The sequence below is a fragment of the Halyomorpha halys genome, unplaced genomic scaffold (assembly GCF_000696795.3).
Source record: "Halyomorpha halys isolate HHAL.00 unplaced genomic scaffold, Hhal_1.1 Scaffold172.1, whole genome shotgun sequence".
Lineage (NCBI taxonomy): Eukaryota > Metazoa > Arthropoda > Insecta > Hemiptera > Pentatomidae > Halyomorpha > Halyomorpha halys.
The window spans coordinates 338,096-362,190 of NW_027113242.1; the positions used below are offsets into that span (position 1 = coordinate 338,096).

Genomic DNA, 24,095 nt, shown 5'->3' on the forward strand with positions numbered 1-24,095 from the left:
CAAAATATGAAAACTAATATTTTTTTTTAAACTAATATTAAATTTCTTATACATATTAAGCCTATTCTTAATTATTATCATTTTTGAATAAAAACACTCCGATATGAAAATGATAAATATATGAAGCATTTATATACTAGCAAAACCTGAAACTAGTTCGAATTTGGGACAATTCTACAATGTCGTTTAGTGAGTGTCATCAGGTACATACACGAGAACTATTTCCAGAATGCAATATATTTATTTTTTTAACCGTCTGAAGAATTGTGAACGATAAATGAATTATACATATCTTATAATATCTAAAATAGTTATATGTATAGTAATTGTCTCCTACTTAAACTATATAACAACATTTTACGAAAATTACGTAACGTAACAGTTACGTACAGTCAGATTATGATCTACTAGTAAAGTTCGGAGATAACAACAAAATTATTTTTTTTTTAACTAATTTTTAATTTCTTATATGTAATAAGCCTATTATAAATTAGTATACTTTTTTAATAAAAATTCTCCAAAACGAAAATTATTAATATAAGAAAAATATATATTTTTAAATTTAATTATTGATATCGATGATTGTATTAAAATACATACAAAAGTAAATTTGATAGTAGTTATATAATGGCATGATACAGACATGTGAAGAATCTATTCAAACTGGAGTAGAACTCCAATAAAATATTTTTAAACTAGCTAAATCGTAAGCTAGCTAGAAGTTGTATTACATACATCCTATAATATCTAAAATTAGCTATATTATTTCCTTGTAAGTACGATATATTAACTTTTTGCCAAAATACATAAGAACCCAGTAGTTTCAATTAAGGCCCATTAGTAAAGTTTGGAAAGAGTGAAAATTATATTTGATATTCGTCAACTTATTTATAGTTTTAATATACTTTTGAGTTAGATTATAAATTGAAAGTAACATTTTAATCTATACAAGCAAGACCAATAACCGAAAAGATATAAAAGAGAGACAATCATCTTTCTTCAGTTATTGAAATATAATCATCGAAGATAATCATCTTTCTTTTATAACTTTTATACAAAAAAATTCCTGAAAGGTTTTTATTACTGGCTAATATATTTACTGGATACTGGAACATGATCCTCGTGATAGGTATCCTCCTTAAAAAAAGAAAGTAAAATTCAGTTGAACCCATAAAAACGTATTACATTTATAACTGAGGCCTCAAATTTGGAGAACTATATTTAAATATTCTGGAATCGTGACAAGAGACTTACTCGGAATCCAAATACTAGACTGAAACGACAAGAAACTGCTCGTGGATTTCAATTGCTACAACACCTCCTTGATAAACGCTCTAAACTTCCCATTCACTACAAAAAATTATTATACACTATTAGACATATAATCAGACCAATGTGGACATATGGAATTGAGCTCTGGGGCTCCACCAAATCATCAAATTCCTCCCACATCCAAGCCTTACAATCCAAAAGCCTACGTAAAATCCTTAATACTCCTTATTATGTTATAAATAAACTCATCCACAAAGACCTTAACATCCCATTCGTTGCAGATTTGGCCCAAAGCAGAGATACGTCTTTTCATTCCAAACTCCTTACCCACTTAACTCATAAGTTTTTAATCTCTCATCCTTAACAACCTTCTAATTTAAATTAATGCTTGCAGCAATTGCTGGTTTGTTCTCAAGATTTTCAAGTGTAAATAAAACATTCCACATATTTACTTATTGTATTTATTATTTTGTATTGTTGAAAATTACATTAAATAAATAAAAAAAAAACCGTGCCCGTATAGGCGACATATTTCCGTGACAACGTATACTCTATGCTAATATTACATAAATATAAATTAAAATCAATCCAATGTTATATATTTGAAATAATAAACCAGTTCACATATTGAATTCAGATATTTATTTTTGCTTGGTTATACATTAATTAATTTTTATACATATGATATAATATCCATATGTTAAACGAAGTCAATTTCGGTTACGGGACACTTTTTCTAACATGGCATCCCGCAAAATGATTTATAAGACGTTGTCACGTCAAAAAAAAAAAATATCCAGGAAGATTTCCAAATGGAAAGTTTCACCATTGTCTACTAATATTTTTTTTAAAAAATCTTTTTTTTCTTTTGTGTTTTCTGTAATAAAAAACTTCACAAAAATGTACCACAATTATTGGTAACATAGTCCATGAAATATCCGTACAAAAGATAGTCAAATTCATTTAAACCAATCAAAATGAACAAAATATTTATAGAGTTGAGTCTTATTTTAGTATTAATGTACCAAATAATATTTTTAAGTTGAATTTTGAAAAAAAAAAATTAAAAACCTATGAGGCATTAAGAATTAAAATTTTGACTATTACCATTAAAATTTTAACAAAACTAAAATTAAACTATACTGTTCAAATATAAACAGTGGAAAGAGTTCAGTTGGTTAAGATGTGAGGGGTCAATACCATAGCACAGTTTGTTACAAGTTTGATATTATTGTTCTGTCTCGTAAATACATTATTTTTTAAATTACTGACTGATTTTTTGAAGCATATAACTTTTTTTTTATGTTTTGTTATTTACTTGTTTTAGTTAAAATTGGATACAGGCTCCGACGGACTGATGTTTTGTCCATTGTCTGTATGTCCTTAATTATTTAATTTGATCCATTTTTTGTATTTCTTTTTATAATTAAACTCATTCATTCATACAAATGGTCAAAAAGAAAATTTTATTCAACTGTTTTATGAGACGTAATAAAAGAAAAAAGTAGTAAAAAAATAGTAATTGAATAAGCTGGAACTATTTTGGATAACATAAAATATTTTTTAAAAAATTCTTTTTAAAAAACACTTAATAAATTAAATTAATTTTTAAAAAGTAAGCTGATTTTTAATTATTATAAATTTAAAATAAAAATACTCTCATATGGTCATGATGAATGAATTAAATAAATAATGTTGAAAATAATAATTACCAATAAAATTTATGGTGATGCTCGTATATGGATGGCTGCTTGAATTGTAGTCCAACATTTGTCAACTGGGATTAACGATCATTTACCAATATTAAAAATACATTTACGAACACTTTACTGCTAAAAAAAAGAATCACAAAGGACAAATATCGGGAGGGTTGTGCCTGAGGGGATAACACGTTCGAACCTGAACCGAAGGGCTACCCCCTCCACTCCTTGGTCCAAAGTATTACATAACCCAAGGGCTCATCAACTATGCAATTATTTCAGAAACAGGCAATGCAATAATAGAAATCTAAAACGAGATATCTCCGCTGAGCGTCCATCAATTCACGGGCTGTGTTCACAAAAATAACAGTGGTCGCCACGGCCAATCATTTATAGTGGAACATAAATAAAGCCCATTCGATAAAACAAACATCTGGAAATAATTTTAAAAATTTATAGTTTCTAACACACTTAACACGTTTGATGGTTCTACAATTCATACTAATTACCTAATGTATTTCATTGTTTAATGAATTATAGAAATTATCACCCATAACTCCTAAGTGTATCTTAGTGAAACAAGTATCGATTAGAAATCTATGTAACTCAAAAATTTACGATTACTAAAAATAATTTTTACTGTTTCCGAACTTTATTAGAGGGCCAACAACTGGTTTCTTTTGCATTTTCGCAAAATATTGTAATGCAACGTACTTACGAGGGAATGCCAATACATATAGCTTATTCTAGATACTATATGCAATACAACTTATCTATCACAATTTTAATAAATTAATATATTTTAATAAATTTAATAATATAATATATCAACTATCTGTGAATAGTTTTTATGCACAAGTCTCACGATACTCATATTATTTAATGAGTATCGTGAATCGGTCCAAATTCGATCTAGTTTCAGGTTTAGCTAATTTTAAAATATTTCATATCTTTATCATTTTCATATTTTTATTCAAGAAATATAATGGTGTAGAATAGGTTTAATATCTATAAGAAATCAAATATTAGCTAAAAAAAATAATTTTGTTATTTTTTTTTTTACATTTTATTATTTTGTTATAATTTAATCGAATATCAAAGTAAATATGACATTAATATGTTTACCAATATCTAATACCGATCTCTGAATGTATATACCAAGGTATAATACTACACACTAAAGAAAAAATATTTCTGATATAACTCCACAAAGTCAAATCCAAAATCTTATAGAAAATCTAAAAAAAAAATATACAATTACCAAAAATAATTTTTACACTTTTCGAACTTTACAAGTGGGTCTTAATTGGAACGACTGGTTTCTTACGTATTTACACAAAAGATTATAATACAATGAACTTGGCCATACATATAATTTATTTTATATATTGTAGCGCATATGTAATACAACTTATCAATCACAATTGTTTGGATGGTAATAAATAAATATATTGCTATTTGTAAATAGTAGTAGCGTACAAGTCTGACGACACTCATTAAACAACATTGTAGAATTGTAACAAATTCGATCAGGGTCAGGTTTAGCTAGTTAATTTATCATTTTCATATTGGAGTATTTCTATTTAACAATATATAATAATTTATTATATGCATATTATTTATACTACATTTAATAAAAATATAATTAACATTTATAATTAATTGACATATCATGGCAAAGATGACGTAAATGAGCTCTCGGATCAATGCATGAATATATAAAAAACAGATAACTTTGATAGAAAAATAATAATTATGAAGTTCAACAAACATTTGATTTGAATTTTGAAAACACTAGCAAGATCTACAACAGTTATCTCAGCTTCTGGTAACCTTGGTAACTTAATTAACATAACTGTAAACCAACAACAAGTCAGTAAGTTACCGAACTTTTATTAAAATTTTGGAAAAATCTAATTTATTTATTTAAGTGTTTCGAACACTAGGGTCATTTACACTGAATTTACAAAGTTAGTACATTACTATTGACATATTTACAAAGTTACAAAGTGAGAAAGTTACATATAATTACAAAGTGAGAATATAATTTAAAATCTAATTTAAACAAATCTTAGTTTTACCAGAGATTGGTGCAACCGGCCCATAGTAATGGTTTTAGGCCTTTCCGTGTTAAGTTCAGTATATAGTATATTAGATTTGACTAAAATAAAAAAAAAAATGTGATGTATTATTAAGCTTTAACTACTTATATAACGTAAATTTGATGCTTTTTAATTTGTTAAACTATAACTTTTTAGTCAGGATACATCATTTAGGAGGGGAAAAAATCAATAAAAAAAATTAATTAGGTAATTAGTATTTGTTTTAGGACCCCCAGAGACGTGTTTCCGCGTTCAATGTGGTAGGTATTTGTTTGAGGAAGCCCCTTCAGTTTTTTTTAATAGGACTGAGATGCTGTCCTCTACTGGCAAATACATAGAAGTGTAGAGTTTGTGGATATATTAGCCTGTGCAGGTGAAAGAGCAAGCACAATATCAAAGAGCATCACCACTTTTGCTACTGCATTACAACCCAACATGAGCGACTAGATCTAGGCAAGAGGGACAGCGGCAAGATGAGAGAGGAAATGAGAGAAACCCGTCTTCCATCGTAACATCGAATAGAACATCACACCTTGTAACTCATAATACCTTCTATTATTCCATGTAAACTTAGTCTTATCAATAGTCAAAATAATTAAAATTCAACAACTCTCTTGTAAACCAATTTAGCAAAACAAATATAATAAATTTTTTATAGTTATTACAAGAATAGAGGTTTTATTTTCATTTTGTTTACTATACTTAGTTTTATTTTAGATAAATTATAATTAATTCAGGTAACATCCTCCAACTATGAAACCCGGGAAATATTTGAATTATACAATACTAGTGTTTTAAAATTATTTTCAGGTGTATATTTAATGGGCTGAGTTTCAAGCATAGGGTTCCTTGTACATGAGGACACATACCTATTGTATTGTTATTGACTGTACATAACTTTTTGCCAGTCTGAGCATAGTCTAAGGGAAAGATTTATTTCTGTCATCAGTTATGATGTCTAGCAATACAGAATCATTTTTTCACCCTATGATTCTATATTATTAATAAATCTTATTACGCTTATTTTGTGAAAATAAAAAATAATAATATAGGCCTTTAAGTTGATGATGCAGCTTCCTCTTAATGAATAGATAACGTAATCAATTAATCGAATAAAAAAATCTTTAAATAATGAAGAAATGGAGATCGCACAAAAACAGAGTTGAAGCAGTATTCCATAGTTCTCTAATTTTAACCTGTAGATTAGGTTTTGAAGAATCAGAATTTATTGCAATTTTGATTCTTAAAAAAATGAATACAGTGAGTTTTGCTAGTCATAGACAAACAGAATAAATTTCAAAAGTAAATAAGGAACTTAATCTGTTTTATTTACAGCTCTCCAAGTGACTAGTTTACTTCAGATCAAATAGAATCTTAGCCAGAGATGAAAAGCTGTCTCAATAAATTTAGTTTGAATAAAGAAGCTAGATAAATTTAGTGTGGTCATTGTAGCTGAAATATTATGCACAATATTGGCAAAGATTTGTAATTTATGAAGAGACCTTTGTGAAAGAAATTCACAGTTTTAATACTCTCTGTGTTTTTCAATGACTTCATATGCTTGTTTTAAAGCTCTATTCCTCTATTTCGGACCTTTTTTTTTTTTTAAATGACCCCTGTCCTGGTCTTTCTGACATACTTGGAGGAGAGAGGGGAGGAGGTTATCAATAGAGTACCGCTCTATTCAAAACCATTCTGGGAGTCAAGTTTTTATTTCATGGGACCGCCACAGTTATAAAAGTCGACCACAGGCCGGATTTGAACCGGCGTCACTGCTGTTTAGACCTGTGCCTCAACTCCCTCAGCTCTAGGACTAATTTCATTGAGGACCTTACAGACCCAGAGTAGGAACTTCATGAATCATTTCTAGGAATAAACTCCCTGTGGAATAAACTTTCACCGACCCAGCTAGGATCCGAAAGCTCAATTCAACCACACCATAACACGCTAAATTCAGCGGTCTGGAAACCATGCTGTTGTCCATATCTTTATATCTCTCCCATACTCTTATATCAACAAAAGAAAACAAAACATGTTTTATTATACCCATGGACGTGTAAGCAACTAGGCTTATGAATCGTTTTATTTTCACTATAGATTTTTTTTTCTTATAAATCAATATATTTTCTTTATATAAACGTTTTTAATATGTTTGTATTCTATAAGTATAAATCCAAAATCAATTCTAAATATGATATAATAAAATATGCAGTAAGAACGCATCAATAAAATAGTAAAAATACATACGACAAAAAGGATGCATGCATATAAGATACGGCCAGCCAATACCAATGACATAGCGATTTCAGCAAACTGAGAGCATTTGGGCATGTGGACGGATCCCGTCAATAAACCAGTCTTTTTATTCAGATTGTGTTCTTGTATCTAGTTTTTTCATTATTTTAATTTAATTATGTTTCTTCCCGCAGTCATATCCTTCTACAACTTTATATATCATTTTTTATTCTAAAATCTTTAGTTTTCCAACAAGATATAAGGCTATGTCACTATTCTTATTTCCGAAGATGCGTATTATATCTTAAAAAACAATTTTTTTTTTTTATTCACTTTTTTTTCCGATCCCTCTAAAACAGAAATAAAAGTGAATCAATAAGTGCATTACTGTGAAAAGAAAAGTAATTTGTGTTGAATCTTACCTTTTACTAATTATGGTATTTTTTTTTTTTTTTTTATTCACTATATCCATTCCTCATTAAAGGTAAAACGGTGAGATGGTTAATGATTTTAAATAACGAAATTTAAGGTACATTTCAAGAAAATTTTTTAAAACTTTAAAATTTTGTAATTTCAGTTTCATTAAAACTTTTTTTCGAAAACTAATTTGAAATTCTTCGATACGTTATATTTTTCCTGAATTAATTTAATTATTTTTGCACTGACAAAAGTTGTAATTAATTGCTGAAACTTATAGCTAAAATTGGCATTGATTCGATATTTATTTATCAATGGTTCATTCTTAATTAAGGGTCGTATCCATGGAAATTTTAATTATTAGTTTTAACTCGAGCTATTTGTTTCCATTTCTGCTCTGTTGTATTTTAAGTAAAATCATAAACTCCAAGCTTATGATCTTAGCGGCTTCTCTTTTATTAAATGAGTATTGTAGTGTTATCGAATAAATCTAACATTTAATAATGTCGGCCAAAAGTGCTGACATTCTGCTTTCTGACAGTTCTAATAACGTATGAATTCCATAAAAGGCAGGGAAGAAAAAAAAAATTAATAACTCTCTAAATAAACCAAGGTGAAAACTTTCATTAAATTTTAAATTTCATTGAACGACCCAACTAATGAATCAGAAACACTACAGGCACACATAATATCTATTGCAGAATGGTGTAAAAACTGGAGAATCAAAATAAATCCTGATAATTACCACCAGATCACCTTTACTCTCCGCCGTAAACCTCTGCCCTCCTGTCCTACAGTATCCTTTTTAAATACTCCACTAACGCCTGTTGAACATATTTGATACTTAAGACTCGATCTTGACAAGAGCCTTACTTGGAATCCACACACAAGACTGAAACGACAAGAAACTGCTCGTAGATTCCGATTGCTACAACACTTGACAAACGCTCTAAACTTCCCACTCACTACAAAAAATTAGTATACACTACGATAATCAGACCAATTTGGACATACGGAATTGTGCTCTGGGGCTCCACCAACCCATCAAATTCTTCCCGCATCCAATCGTTACAATCCAAAATCCTACGTAAAATCCTTGATGCTCCTTATTACGTTACAAATAAACTCATTCACAAAGACCTTAACATCCCATTCGTTGCAGATTTGACCCAAAACAGATATGTGTCTTTTCATTCCAAACTCCTTAGCCATCCTAACCCATTAATTCTTAATCTTTCATCCTTAACAATCCCTGATAATCCTCCGAGGCGTCTGAAAAGGTGATGGCCATGGGACCTTCTAATTTAAATTAATGTTTGAAATACCACCAATTGGTTCCTTCCCAAGATTTTCAAGTGTATATGAAACATACAACATATTTACCTGTTGTATTATTTTGTACAGTTGTAAATTACATTAAATAAATTTAAAAAAAAAATCATTGTAAAATGGTATTTAGGAGTCTGTGATTTGATTTTTCCTAAAAAATATTTTTTCGACATACTTTATTCCAAACCACATAATGTTTTTATATATTTATATTTTTTTGTGAATATAATATCGTTTAATAGAATCAGTGATATTTTTTTCTTAACCTTCTGAAGGAAACTAATCGATAGGTACATAATAACCGAGAATTAAAATTTTTCTTTCTGAGCCACACACCAAGAACGTTTAATTTTGTTCATAACTTTTTTTTTTTTAAGACTAATCCATTTCAAAAGACTGACCTACTTGACTATAATAAGGTCTATCTGGACATACGGAGTTGAGCTTTGGGACTCCTTTAAACCTTCGAATTCCTCTCGTATCCAATCTTTACAATCCAAAATCATCCAGAAAATCTTCAATGCTCCTTACTTTCTCACAAATAAAATCATCCATAAAAACCTTAATGTTCCATATGTAACGGCTCCAGCCCTAACCTGACATCAATCCTTCTATTACAAACACCCAAACCACTCTTATTCATAAATTTTCTTCCTCTTCCATCTATGATAATCCTCTGAGGCGCCTGAAAAGAAGAGGCCACGAGACCTTCTGAAGTAAAAACGTTGTTAGAGTGCTATCAACGCTTAGTTTCTCTAAATGTCATTATGGTCTTACATGAAATTTACTGGATATGTTATTATGTACAGTTGTAAATCTCAATAAAAATATAACAAAAAAACTTATTTTTTAACAATTTTTTTTTTCAACCTGAGAATTCTTTTATTTAGTATATTTAAACCTACCCATCGCGGAAGGGAACATTTTGAAAAAAACACGTAAATCGGTCCAGTAATTCAAAAGTATTAATGGACAATGATTCAAACATTCCCTTTAATATAGGTATATAGATAAGAAATTTGGTACGGCAATTCGAGGATAAAAGAAGAAAAAATATTATTCATGATAAATATTGAGAATAACGCTAAAAAAGGATAGGTTATTGATAAATCCCAAGGGTGGGTTGAACTATATACAGCAAAGCCTTAAGCAAGGTGTCAGCACTCGCATTCTCCGGACGCCATTTCGCATTATCTGGCCTAGAAATCTTAAGCTTTCACCCAATATCCCATCAAAGCGGTTAACTTTGCCTTTTAAAGGTTAACTCATTTTCATTTTACGTTAAAATACTTTACACGTAACATGGTGGAATTTTGGTTTAATAAATTTTTAAATGATTTTGTAATAAATTCGAGTAATTACTGTTACTTAAATTACACAAGTTTAAAAACTTCAAGCAATTTTTATGTTTCATAGATCCCATTTATTATTTTTTTTTTTTAATAGTATGAACTATATCTTTTTTTTAATATTTATTTATTGATATTTACAACTGTACATTATAATATATTTAGTAAATCTGATCTAAGTTAAATTGGAGTGTTACAGGCGTGTAGAGAAACTACCCATTGGTAGCACTCTAATGACATTTTACATTAGCTGGTCTCGTGGTCATCTTCTTTTCAGGAGCCTCGGAGGATTGTCAGAAATGTAAGAGGATGCAAGATTAGAAACTAGGGGGTTTGAGTGGTTAGAGAGTTTATAATGGAAGGAGTGATATCTGGTTCGGGCTAGATCGGTTACATAGGGAACATTAAGGTTTTTATGTATGATTTTATTTGTGACAAAGTAAGGAGCATTAAGGATTTTACGAAGGATTTTGTATTGTAAGGATTGAATACGAGAGGAATTAGAAGGTTTAGGGGAGCTCCAAAGCTCAACTTCATATGTCCAGATTGGCCTTATTAAAGTCATGTAGATCAGTCTTTTGTAATGTGTTGGAAGTTTAGACCGTTTGTCTAGTAAGTGCTGTAATAGTCAAAATCGACGTGCAGTTTCCTGTCTTTTCAGTCTGGTGTGAGGATTCCAGGTTAATCGCTTGTCCAAATGTAGTCCAAGGTAGCGGATCTGTTCGACAGGGGTAAGAGTAACATCATTAAATGAAACTGTTGGGCAGTCAGTAGGTTTACGACGAAGGGTAAAGGTGATTTGATGGGATTTGTTGGAATTTTTCTTAATCCTCCATGGATAATGGATTCTACTTATATCTAAAAGTAAATTCAATAGTAAAATATAGATCTACATGACAGTTAGGAATCCTTTATTTGACATTGCTTCCAAAATAGCTTGGGTTGAAACAATACACGGCGTGTACACATCAATCCATGACGGAATAAATAAAATACATATATTAACATGACACAAAAACAATTTTTTCGCCTACCATTTCCTAATTGAAACAATAATCATCTATATACTACATAGAATAAATTTATTTTTTTTCCTATTTGATAATTTATTTAATTTTTTCTTATATATATTTTTCCCATCATTCTTCTGTTCGCTCACAGACATACTACAATTTACCTATTCATTCAATATGATATTGTCCCTGTTTCACTCTCTCTCCTCTGCAGTGATCCGCGATACACGTTTGATCCATTGTACCTATTAAAAGAAATCATTATTCAATAGCAATGTACAAATAAAATTTTCACGGCAGTAGAACAATTCAAAAGAAACAATCTGACCTACGGATTTGAACTGTAGAGGACAGAAAATTTTTTTGAATATTAGGCGTATCCAGCCCTTTCAATTTAAAGTCCTTCGAACAATAGTCAAAGCTTCATATTACGTAACGAAAAATCCTTACATCATGTTCTCAACATCCCTTATTTCCTAGACGTTATTCTATCCAAATTTTCCATTTTCCATCAGAACCTTACTCAATATCCTAATCCTTTTGCACAATCCAGCCCAAACTTTCCCTACAATTCCCTCCGAAGGTTGAAATGGCATTGACACTGAGACCTTTTGTGAATTAATGAGTTCTGCCTTCTCCACTGAAGTAATGAGTGTATGCGGCTGAAACGCTCTCCCTCAGTCTCCACTGGCTTCCAATACCTGTGACGCGGCTGGGAGAGATGCGCTTGGTTCTCTTGGAGCCCTACTATACGTACTCTTCCACACGGAGGTGCAAGGCTTGGCTCAGAAAACTCCAAGCATAATGGTAAATATTGTATATAGGTATGAATATGTATTTATTTTATTGTTAATTAAATTTAATTTTCTTTGTCTTGTACATATTTTTTTTTTATTATTTCATTTATTTTATTTATTATATAGATTCATATTTTTATTTATACAAATCATGATAGTATTTTCTTTTATTTATTTTTTCTTTAATATTATTTAAAATTAAATTACGTTACTATTAATTTAGTGAGTAGTATTATAATTTATATTTTGTTTTCCTTTTTCTCTTCTTTCTGTTTTTTCTTTCATTATTTTCTTTCTGTATATTGTATAAATGAATATTTGAACAAGTCGATGCCCTTAATTTAGGACAGATTGTATTAATTCTCTTCAATAAAATAAATTTAAAAAAATACTGAAATGTATTGAAAATTTCTGATATTGCCCATTCCAAATTATAAAATCAGTTTTATTGTAGGTTAGAATACTTGTGTATATTCAAAAATAATTATCCTTATTTTTATAGCAAATTTTTTAACTTTATTTCTCTTATATGATTCTTAGCTAGATTACGATATTAAGACGGGAACGTAAGAGTACAGAGCATTGTCGTCACGACCCTCTTCTATATTGTTTCTTGAGTCAGATCTCTGTTATACAGACTATGCTTGATTATAATTTTTTTCAAATACGATTAGACATATTTTTGAATAATGTACTCACTATTTGCCAATAATAAACAGAACAGGACTAACCCCAAATTTATCAGAAGCTCTCACAGATGAGGAAGCTAAAATTACATTAGTGTTTGAATTTTAAAAGCACACCGCCTTCTTTATAAATTATAACTCCTCTTCGATTTTTATTTTTTATTCATTTTTTTTACTTTTATCATGCCATAGGCGTTGATGACCAGAGTGTTTTACGCCTTTAAGCAACAATCAACAACAACAATAGTTGCAAATTTAGTCACAAGGAAGGTAATTTCATGAGCCTGTTCCTTGGTTATGACGGTTTTTTTAGCACACGGTTTGACAAATTTTCAAGTTTGATAGCACAAATTACTCAGTGATATCTCTTCATTTTTTAATAACAAGTTGAGGCCACAATATAGCAGTCGGGTCTTGGCCCTGTCCAATAGCTCTCATTTTGATTTAATGTCTATAAAAATGAAGCTGATATCTGATAGTAAACCAGATTCACGAAAAATTTATGTCGGCCTCAGTTTTCGACGATTTTTGAAAACTCATAGACTCCAAAATCGCCCAACTCCGTCGCATATCAGAATCCGTAAAAACAATTATAATAATAAGTCGATGCTCCTTACTTTGTCACAAATAAAATCATAAATAAAAACCTTAATGTTCCCTATGTAACCGATCTAGCCCAAACCAGATATCAATCCTTCCATTATAAATTCCCTAACCACTCAAACCCCCCTAGTTTCTAACCTTGCATCCTCTTCCATTCCTGATAAACCTCCAAGGCGCCTGAAAAAAAGATGGCCACGAGACCTGCTAATCTAAAATGTCATAAGAGTGCTACCAATGGATAGTTTCTCTACAGGCTTCTAACAGTCCATTTTAGCTAAGATCAAATTTACTGAATGTATTATATAATATACAGTTGTAAATTTCAATAAGGATATTAAATAAAAAATAATAAGTATCCCGTTACATTGGAAATTTCAGCGTTAGGTGCGCTGGGGAACGTTAGCAAAAAATAAAAAACTCTCCAAAAATGGGCTATATATTACTGTTATGACTCAGCGAATATATAATCAAAATTCAAAAAATTGTAGATTTAGGGATGAGAACTTGAATACTAGAACGCGATGAATATGATCGCATTTCTGCACGACCACTGGTCAATTAATTCTATACTCTAATACTTCTTTATGAGCCTGGAAGGCGCCTGGAAACAAAAGAGTGTCCGACTGACCTACCTAGAGGAGTCAATGAAGCAATTTACAATTCTAAAAGTCAATTTCCTCTCCTGAAGCACTCACACTAAGTGAATTTACTTACAATGTAATTGGCAAGTTCCAAGTGCCTAATTTACACACTTTTGGTACGGATTTGATTACGTTCTGAATGAGATTCCGTTCTGCTTAGTATAGATTGGTATTCAGTGGTTCTATTTACTGCCCAAATTAAAGTAAATAAGGCCAGGGTCAGAAAAAAAAATGAATGAGAAGATGTATAAGGAATATGTTTTATAAATATATAAATATAGTGTACTCAGAACTTTCCACTTTCGCTTAACGATATAAATTGAATATATAGTAAGGAAAGTATTAAAATTCAAGTGCTAGAACATAAGAAGTTTCGGGTGCGGTAAAAAAAACTCAAATAGTAGATAATTGTAATATTTTATTGAGCCAACGTTTCGCCCCACGTTCCAGGGCTTCGTCAGGGCTAAAAAAAATGTACTTATATTAATTACTTTATTATTAATTTTCTATTATATTTTACACTTTTCTCTATCCCCGCTCATTTGGTATATTTTGTTTCTTAATCACTTACACACATTGTGTCCCATTATTTTATACTTTACTTTTCCTTTGTTTTTTGTTTTTTTTTATTAATATTTCTTCTCCTCTTATTATGTATATTACCATTTATTGTTCACCTAATTTAAATACTTTTTTAATATGTTTACTTTAAAAATTATTTTCGTTATTGTGGCATAACTGCCATCTCCACTCCTCCCAATACAAACTGTCACTTTGTCTTTGACTGCCGTCAAAATAGGTATGCATTCTGTCTCATCATTTGATTTGTATTTTTATTTTTTTTTCATCTCTTTATTTGTACTTTCTTTAATATTTCTTCTCTTATCTATCTGTTACTATTACCCTTTTCATTTACTATTTACAACCTTTAATTTTTCTTATTATATCTTACTTTTCATTTTATACCCCTGTTATTTTACACTTATGTTTTTTCTTTTTTCCTTTTTATAACTATAGTGTTTGTATCTTTTTTAGCCCTGACGAAGCCCTGCAACGTGGGGCGAAACGTTGGTTCAATAAAATAGTATAATTATCTACTGTTTGAGTTTTTTTTTACCGCACCCGAACCATATTCCATTCATCTATACACACGGTCAATCAATAATCTTTCAATAAGAAGTTTCATTTCGACGAAAGTCTCTTGAATATTTTTTAAAATGATTTCAGGGCGTGGCTACTATATATAACTGTAAAAACTAATTTTGTTTTGAACTGTGATTACTTAGCAGTTACAAATACTTATCAGTGAGAATATCCGGCCCCAACAGCGCTCTCTATCTCCGAACAAGGAATCTGATTGTATATTCAGCCCAGGAAATTTCTGATGAACGTTCTCTTGGCTCGGCCTGCTTTCATAATATTTCCAGAGGCTCCCCTTACCGTCAGGTTACTCTATGTTCTCTAGTCTCCGGAGAAGACTCCGTGATTCCGTCGAACAGGCCTAGCGGAGTATGGGAGTGGTAATAAGCTGATATTGAAATTCCAGTCCCAATTGACTGGAGTAACAAGAATATGGCGCCTCGGTGATTGCTTCTGTCTCAATAGGTTTTATCCTTGAGCCTGCATCGAAATTTGGTTATTTAAAATTTGTTATTAAATTTATATAGTAAAATATATAATCAGATACCTAGCTTGTACAAAGTTGGATAATTAATATTATCCTTGCAAATTAAATTATATCGTGATAATCATGATATAATTTAATTTGCAAGGATAATTAATATTATCCTTGCAAATTAAATTATATCGTGATAATCATGATATAATTTAATTTGCAAGGATAATTAATATTATCCTTCACATAAACCTAGATAATGATAGTAAAAGAGCCAAAGAGCTAAAAAGGTCTGTTATTGTGGTACTTTTTTTTTTTTATGTTGTACAGTAATATATTTTAATATTGTTACTTATTTACTAAACATACACCGATGTTTATAAACAAAACATTTCACAACATTTAACATTTACACAAAACACTTAATGGCGCCCTTTAACATATTTAAAGTTTGTGTGCATGACCTGGATGGCGATTTATCAGGTGTAGGTTACATTTGTGCAGAGAGCATACCTGTAGCTGGCAGGTTAATTGGCTACCGAAGCCCTTAGGTGACCGGAAGAGGTACCTCTTTGTGGTCCATTAACTTGTTACGCTACAATGCACCACAGAGGTTCAGAAATCTGTTTGTTCTGCGTTACGCACCATTCATGATTTGTAAATCATTTCGTCCAGCGAATAGTTAAAGAAGAAGACAATATACGAAATAAACCACTTTAATTAACATATTGGCCTAATATAACTTTCATCGAGTATTGTAAACCATATCTATATCCCATATCTATGTGTCTATATCCTAGGCATACACTAATCTTTGTACAACGGTCAACTGGTTGGGTGGCACAAAACCCATAGGTCCCTAATTACAAGTGTAAAAAGGCACCAAAATTTCCTTATTCCTGATTTTAATTCCTGTTTTTTTTCTTTAAATTAATATAATCAATAATTCTTTCCTTTAACTTGCGAATATAACGAAAATTATTATAAGTTTATTTTTTCCTGAGAAGAAAATAACAAGCTCAGCCCTAAATAAACTGAAAACAGGGACAGAGCTGCCATTTGCTATAATGAAAACCTAACCTCCCCTCCCCCCCCTCCCACACCGTAGGATGTTGTTTAATCCTCGCCTTGAGTCCTCGAGATGAAAACAAGAAAGACAGTCTAATTATGCTACAGAATTACACACCTATTTGCACCATAAAAACAATGATTTTAGACAAGATAGACTTCAAAACATATTTCCCTTCCCTTTAGCACATCCCTGAACAATATTTCAAGTTGCTATACCCTGTCGGTACAATAACAAAATCAAAAGAACTTAAATATTTAAATATATACTTATTTTTAAAGTGGTTCAATTTTTGTGGCTACTTGGTCGCTGGGGCATCTAAGAGAATGAACTTGCTGAGTCTATGGCAAATAAAGCTATTAATGATGGTAATTGATCTATTCATCAAAGGAGAAATAGTTTCTTGGGTCAGAGAGAAAAAACTCGCTAAATGGCTGTCAATTTGGTTTAAACAAAGGGCAATTAACTTAAAATTATTGAACCCTCAGTAGTTTACAACTACACACTGTAATACATGAGTACCTTATAAGGACCGCCGAATTGTATATCATGTGGGGTACCTTTAACAATACTACACATCCTGACTGGTTGCTGTGTATACGATATTTAACGAGAGGAAGTTTGGAGTACTAACATAGGAGTATTAAAAAATAATAAATAGGCAGCAGGAAAATAATTTTTATTTCTAAAATAAAAAGGCATAAGTGGTTGAAGAGTCTAAAATTATTAAACTAATAAATAAACATATTTTGCTGCTCCTAGGATTATCAAAAGTTATATAGATAAAGCTTATAAAACTTTATAGGCACTCATGTATAACCCACCCGAAACCTGTGAGAAAAAACCCGACACTTTACACAACCAAATTCAAATTACAAAATAACATTTATTTTTTGTATTTAAATAAAAAATTTTTTTTTAAAAAGTTCATAACATAACTCAGGTGGACTAATTAGCGTTAAAATCGCTTTAACATAAGCCTTCTTCCTTAACACAACTCTGGTCAGTTATACAATTGTTACTCGCAAATAAGACAGATCCTAATCTCATGCATTAATCCAGCATGTTCAATGCAACCTATAGGATTCAGTCATTAATCCAAACGGTCTTAGCGAGTAGATATCACTCGATTGTACACATGTATTTGACTCTGTGCCTCACTCCACCAGCTAATTGGAGGGGTAATCCCGCACTGTTTGGACGTGAAGACTCTCCAGGGACCTCTAAGCTGGGTCTAACTCAGTTACCAGCCATAGCCTAGAGATGTACAACTAAACAGGCAGCGAGTGTGGCAATGGGGGTACTCAGAATGGCACACCAATCAGCAGTTGAACCTATTAGAACAGGTATCCCATCTCAAGTAAGAGAGTATCATTCATCTTCTTACTAACCCGATGTTCAGTCCACAGGAGTATCATTTATATATGGTTTCTGTATTTCTGGACTGTACAGTCACAAAGACTAGAGGGGGGCGCCATATGCCTCTATGATGTCCATGGAATCCAGCACCACCTAGAGGATAAGGTGATAATTAGACACCAAAAGGGCGGAGGTGAGTGGGGGTGTGCTCTGGAGGGTGGCATGAGCCTTTCTTTTTCTTTTTGGTACCATGGTGAATTAAGTATGTCTGGATAAGTACCTCCAGCATAGAGCGAGGTACGGAGCAGTAGAGGATGGCCACCTCCGTTCAGCAGCAGCGACACACCATCCACCTGGCGACCAGGCGAGCCACAGACACAAGTAAGAACATTTCTACCAACCCAAATGACGACCCTCATTACATTTCACCTATAGCCTACTTTTTCCCCCAAATCAATATTTACTTACCAACTAACCTTATTATATTATTTTCGGCCTCCCTCTTTTCACCAGTTATTTCATTATATTTGAATATATTAAGTTTTTCTCAATATCACTTTTCTAACTAAATCCCTTCTGATATAATACCGAGAACTGGATCCAATTCCTTCATAGCTTAAAATTTGAGGAAGGTCTGGTCAAAACACCCAAAGTTGTGACCCTACATTATCATCATCTCATCTCAGCAATATAACTTACCAGCAATCTTAATTACTCTTCCATAAATTAGATGGGGACTGCCTGATCAAAATATATACAAAATGTATTCCTTACTTACTGGAAAAGTATACAGAGGAATTCGGCAAAAGACCATTTTCGAAGAAAGGGCTTAGGTTCGGAATTAGAGGAACAAGTATTTGTTTGGTAGAGATGGGTGCTGAGAGGAACCAGTTTCAGATCATAGCGAAAACCATTATTCTGGACTCACTGGGAATCCTACATCGTTTGTATTTTACCTTGGCTGGATATTGTCAACTCTAAGAGTCGTAAAGGGAAGAAAAAAAAAGAAAAGAAAAAATTGAATTTAATTTCATACTTGTCTCAAAAAATTGTCTTTCATATATTTTCTTATTGTCTGTTAGACTGATCGGTAAACTGTGTATTAGCAAATCAAAGAGTTCCTCCATAAAAAATAACAGTTCTTTATTTCTAGTTGATAATAGAGAAAATTTTAGAAAATATCTGGATACTTTGGCCTGTCATTGTGTAAATAATTAATTCGATCCAGGAATTAAAAATAAAAATAAATTCATAATTCACACCATTTTAGGAAATTTACTCTTGCTAATATTTAAGATCAAAGATTACAATCAAGGATTACTCCCAGCCAGTCTTCAGCGCTCAAGGTTAATGGGCCACATCAGAATAACTGTCACTTCTTATGTTATTCATATGTTACCAATAATAATAAAGGCTACATAGGAAATTATTAAAAAACAAAAAGATAAGTTATCATCAAGCTTACCCTCAAAACAACAGGAAGAGTTCAGCGTTGTAAACAATATTACGTAGAACCAGGAAGAGCAGGAGTAGTAAAATCCCCGGGACCGAGTAGTAAAAATTTCCAAATCCGATTTAGCAAACAGCATATTTTTTTTTTTCAAAATGTTCGGTTTCGTCCTGAAAAGGTTCTGAGCGATTGAAATTCTGGATTTAGCCATTAAGAAACTAATGTTTCTTAATAAAAATAAAAATAAAAAATAATACAAATTTTTATTTCAATTTTTTTACCTAAACATATTACACAATAAATGAAATGTAAATCAATCTACTAATTTTAATTGTATAGGTTATAGTTTTTTAATTGTATTCATGATCTTTAGTTTAATATGTTGAGGTTTGGTAAAAATGGGAAAAATTTGTGATAAAAAGAGAAATATTTCTTTCTTTTATCATACGCTGACTGTACACCTTAATTTTTAAATACTTATGTTGTTTATTAATATAAATATTTTTTTTAAATAAACCTTGATCTATGTGCTAATCTTATAAATTATTATTATTACAAAAAAAAGTAATATTCATACCTAAATTAAAAAAAAAATAAATAATAATAAAATCACTACATGTATATAAACCGGAAGAAAAATAAAATAAACATAATCAAACTAAGTTCATGAAAATATAAGTAAATAAGTAAAATTTAATGATACAGTAATATAAAGTAAAATTTTAAAATTAAGACAAAACAAGTAATATCTTGGACAAAAATAACAACAAAATCAAATCATTAATCACATTTATCCTATTATATACTATATTTACACTCTCGACCTGTGCAGCCCACTTTATCCATGCGAATGAGGGGTAGAGCACCATCGAGATCCCAGCGCAGTCCTCTGACCACGTCACTAGTATTAAGCCAGTGGAGGTTGAGTAAGTGTACCAGTTGAGTTTTCATTAATCATTTAGGAATCCCATCTTATTCTCCGCAATTTATCACTTGAATTGTATTTTATGAATGCAGTTCGCGCACATATTTTTATAAAAATATAAAACAAAGTTTCTTAGATAATTTTCATACATGATCGAAGGACTGAAATAACTCAGTTGATGCAGCCTAGCTAATGCAAGTAGAAACGTTGAAGCCTTCTTAGTATAGTAATCACTATTTCCATAAGGAGGATAGTCTTCAGCGTAATTAATGTTGACTCACTTTAACTAACTGCTCTACGTTTATCTAGCGTTAATTACTAGCTCGCTTCATGTTTTCCAGTTCTCTGAAATACTCAGTCCCCCCAAATACTTCGTTTTAAAGGCCTCTTCCTTTTTTTCACTTTCACTTACCTATATATGAAACATACAGTAAGGGGTAAATATTGCGATCGAGCAAAATTTGAAATTCCAGTTTTCGTCGGAGATACATGAACAAGATTTAACCCGTCATTGGTCGCTGCATGAGAATTTCTCTCACGTTAATTGTTTTCGGGTCTGCAAGCTGCTAGAGGGCGACTGGTTCCCATCTTGGAATCTGTAGTTCACAGTCTCTTCCTTCTATACTTCGCCCCCTCCACCACTCTAGCAGCTCTGGGTAAGCGTCCCTTTTCGTGAGACATCTCACATTATCTCAAGCGCCACTGAGACTGCAATAAAAATATTTCTCACATCCGCCAAGTGTATTTAATTTATAAAAATGTTTTTGTTTTTTTTCCTGGGCGGAAAAAAATAGCAGAACTAGGGGAATTTAGGCTTGAAGAGGCAGGAACTTCATTAGGCTTATGTGTATGTTAGGGTGGTCTTTATAACAAAAATTTGTCTTTTCATGTTTTCGCTTCATCGCTGCGCCGTGTGAATACTATTTTTTGTAAATTTCTGGGTAATATTCGGGCATTTTAAAACAAAAAAGAATCATATTGATTGTGACTGTTATAACATGTGAATATGTTGTATAAACATGTTGTATGTTATGTCTTATCATGGGTTGGTTGGTGTGTCGGGTATTGTGCAATCAAATGTATTTGAGCAGCATGGCTAAATAAAGCATTTCTCTCTCTGTATAAAATAATTTGTGAGACATTCTGGAACTGAATGTAATCATATAATTTATTAACTGTACAAATTTAATCCTTGAAGGGGCAAGTAAAACAGAAAGAATGGTTGTCTCTCACGGTCCTGTGGTGATGGCTGTTCGTCGTCGCATGCGCCACTGATGTGTGCAGTCCAAGGGTGCCGTCGTCTTCTCCTCACGCCTTGCTCTGGATCTCTATGAGGTTGTGGTAAAACAAATTTGACCGTGTCCTTCCGACGGACACTGGCAAGTATAATAAAGGTGTCTTTTAGTGGTCGAACAAGTAGTGTTTTACTATGTGATTCACGTTGTCTTAATTAACCAACACGAGGAGGCCCCTCACCTCCGGACTCAAAATAGCTTCTTGAACGGATAGCTCATATGTAAAATTAAATATAACAGGTAACCTTAAAATACCAAAGGTAGTAAAAGGTAAGACACAACACGAATCACTTTTCTTTTTTCACAGTAATGCACTTAATAATTCACTTTTTATTTCTGTTTTAGAGGGTTCGAAAAAAAACAAAAAAAAAAAAAACTTAATTAACGGGGCACTAAAATGTGATTAAATAAATTTACAAAATCGGATGTGTAAATCCGACAGCATGAATGACGAATGTTTAAAAACATCGTCTCCTAATGTACATTTAATATTATTATACGAAGTATATAACATCTTCTTACTGTTATAAGTACTAAATAATATGTAATACAAAATATGAAAGAAAATTATGAATTAAAAAAACAGAAAAAGAAGAAAAATACACAGATTCGAATCGGAAAAAACCGAAACCGGACGAACTATCCCGATTGCAACCATAATATTACGAATTAAATTTTGTTATAATGGTCTATTTTTGGCCTAAAAACAATGCTATAGATCGTTATCTGATACTTAGATCGTTATTACATCTCAGGTAATCTAAAGAAGTATTTTTAAGTAAGAAGAAAAATAAAACTGTTTAGTAAGAAGATACTCTGAGTGGCGGTACAAAATGGTGAAAAAAAACTATTATATTAATGGTAACCAACGATTAACCCTACTTTGCAGGGCTTCGTCAGGGCTAAATAAAAACAAGATACAAACAATGTATAATGTGACAAGAAATAAGAATACACAAGTTCCTCTTTTTTTTTTTCTAATTTATTATTTCCTTCAGATAATAAATTGGAAATAAATTCTGAATTACCTTGCATTTTAAAGTCCTTTGGGAAGAACTAAGAATGAACAGTTTTTAAAATAATGGTTGATGACCACCATCTCATTACTAATTCTACTCTGTTTATAATAATATAAATAATTTACTTGTCTTGTAATGATAAAAAAAAAAACATTTTTTTTTTGTTAAGTTGATGCAAATTTAAAACATTTATCTGCATTACCTTCAATGGAAGCTTCATAACAAACAGCCGTGTGTGAAATTCATTTCCAGTTCTCTCACCTGCAACCAAATATAATATGGGAATCAATAAATAAAATAAAAAAGTCCTCTTTTAATTAATGTGTTTTGAATAAAATTTTATCAGATAAAATGAAGTTTATTTAAATATATTACTAACTCCAAGGACCTGGAGTTCAAATCTGGCTGTGAGTGTTTAGGGGAAAATCTTGCGTTTGAGCATAATTTTGAGTAAATCACCTTCTTGCACAACCTTTGGTCTAGTAATAGTTCTTGTTTACAATGGATAGCGCACCTGAACCTCCATGTACAGATTTGTAGTTATTAATGTAGGAAAAGAGATTACGAGATTATGAAGAAGTATTCCGAAACATTTAGGGAAGAAAGTTAGTCAATAAAAAAAATATATGGGAAGTTATTTTGACGACTAGGTGAGGCGTCAAATTCTAAAACCAGGAAAATTCAACTTATAATTCAAAATTTTTTGGAATAAATCAGGGACTGGATAAACCAAGGAGAGAGTAAAAAAAGAAATTCTAGGCTACAATAACTTGTGAATTTATTTTTTACTACTCTCCTACTTTAAATTTACCTGATTCTCTGATACCATTTGCCTAAATTATGGAAGATTGCCCTTTAAATTTTTTTGTGACATACTTTATTATTTGGTGGTCGATTGTCAGTAGGTAAAATAATTTTTAACAGAAACAGTCAAATCACAAGGTTTTCTGTTTCGATGATATGAAAGATCGATTTTGATAAAGTAATAATCATTTTGACATTAAAAGATTATGTTAAACAAAAAGTTAAAGTTTCTCAAGAAACTGGTTAGTAACTAATCATCATTTTTGGGAATTTTTTTGCATGGATCAAGGTATAAAACTTGGCCTTGAAATGTTTTGGTTTGCGTGTGATTCAAACTGCTGTGTTTTATTGTTTAATTTCGACTTAATTTACAATAATGTATCTAACTAAATGTATTTTATTTAGTTAATTGAAT

General features: G+C 31.2%; 1 protein-coding gene across 1 annotated transcript in view; it reads right to left on the reverse strand.

Moving 5' to 3' along the window:
- Positions 1-23,100, reverse strand: part of LOC106679008 (forkhead box protein N3) — a 339,867-nt gene extending 316,767 nt beyond the window's left edge. Inside the window, exon 1 of the mRNA XM_067050827.1 lies at positions 23,079-23,100. The gene's annotated coding sequence lies outside the window, so the exon portion shown is untranslated. The remainder of the gene's footprint in view (positions 1-23,078) is intronic.
- Positions 23,101-24,095: the final 995 nt, after the last annotated feature.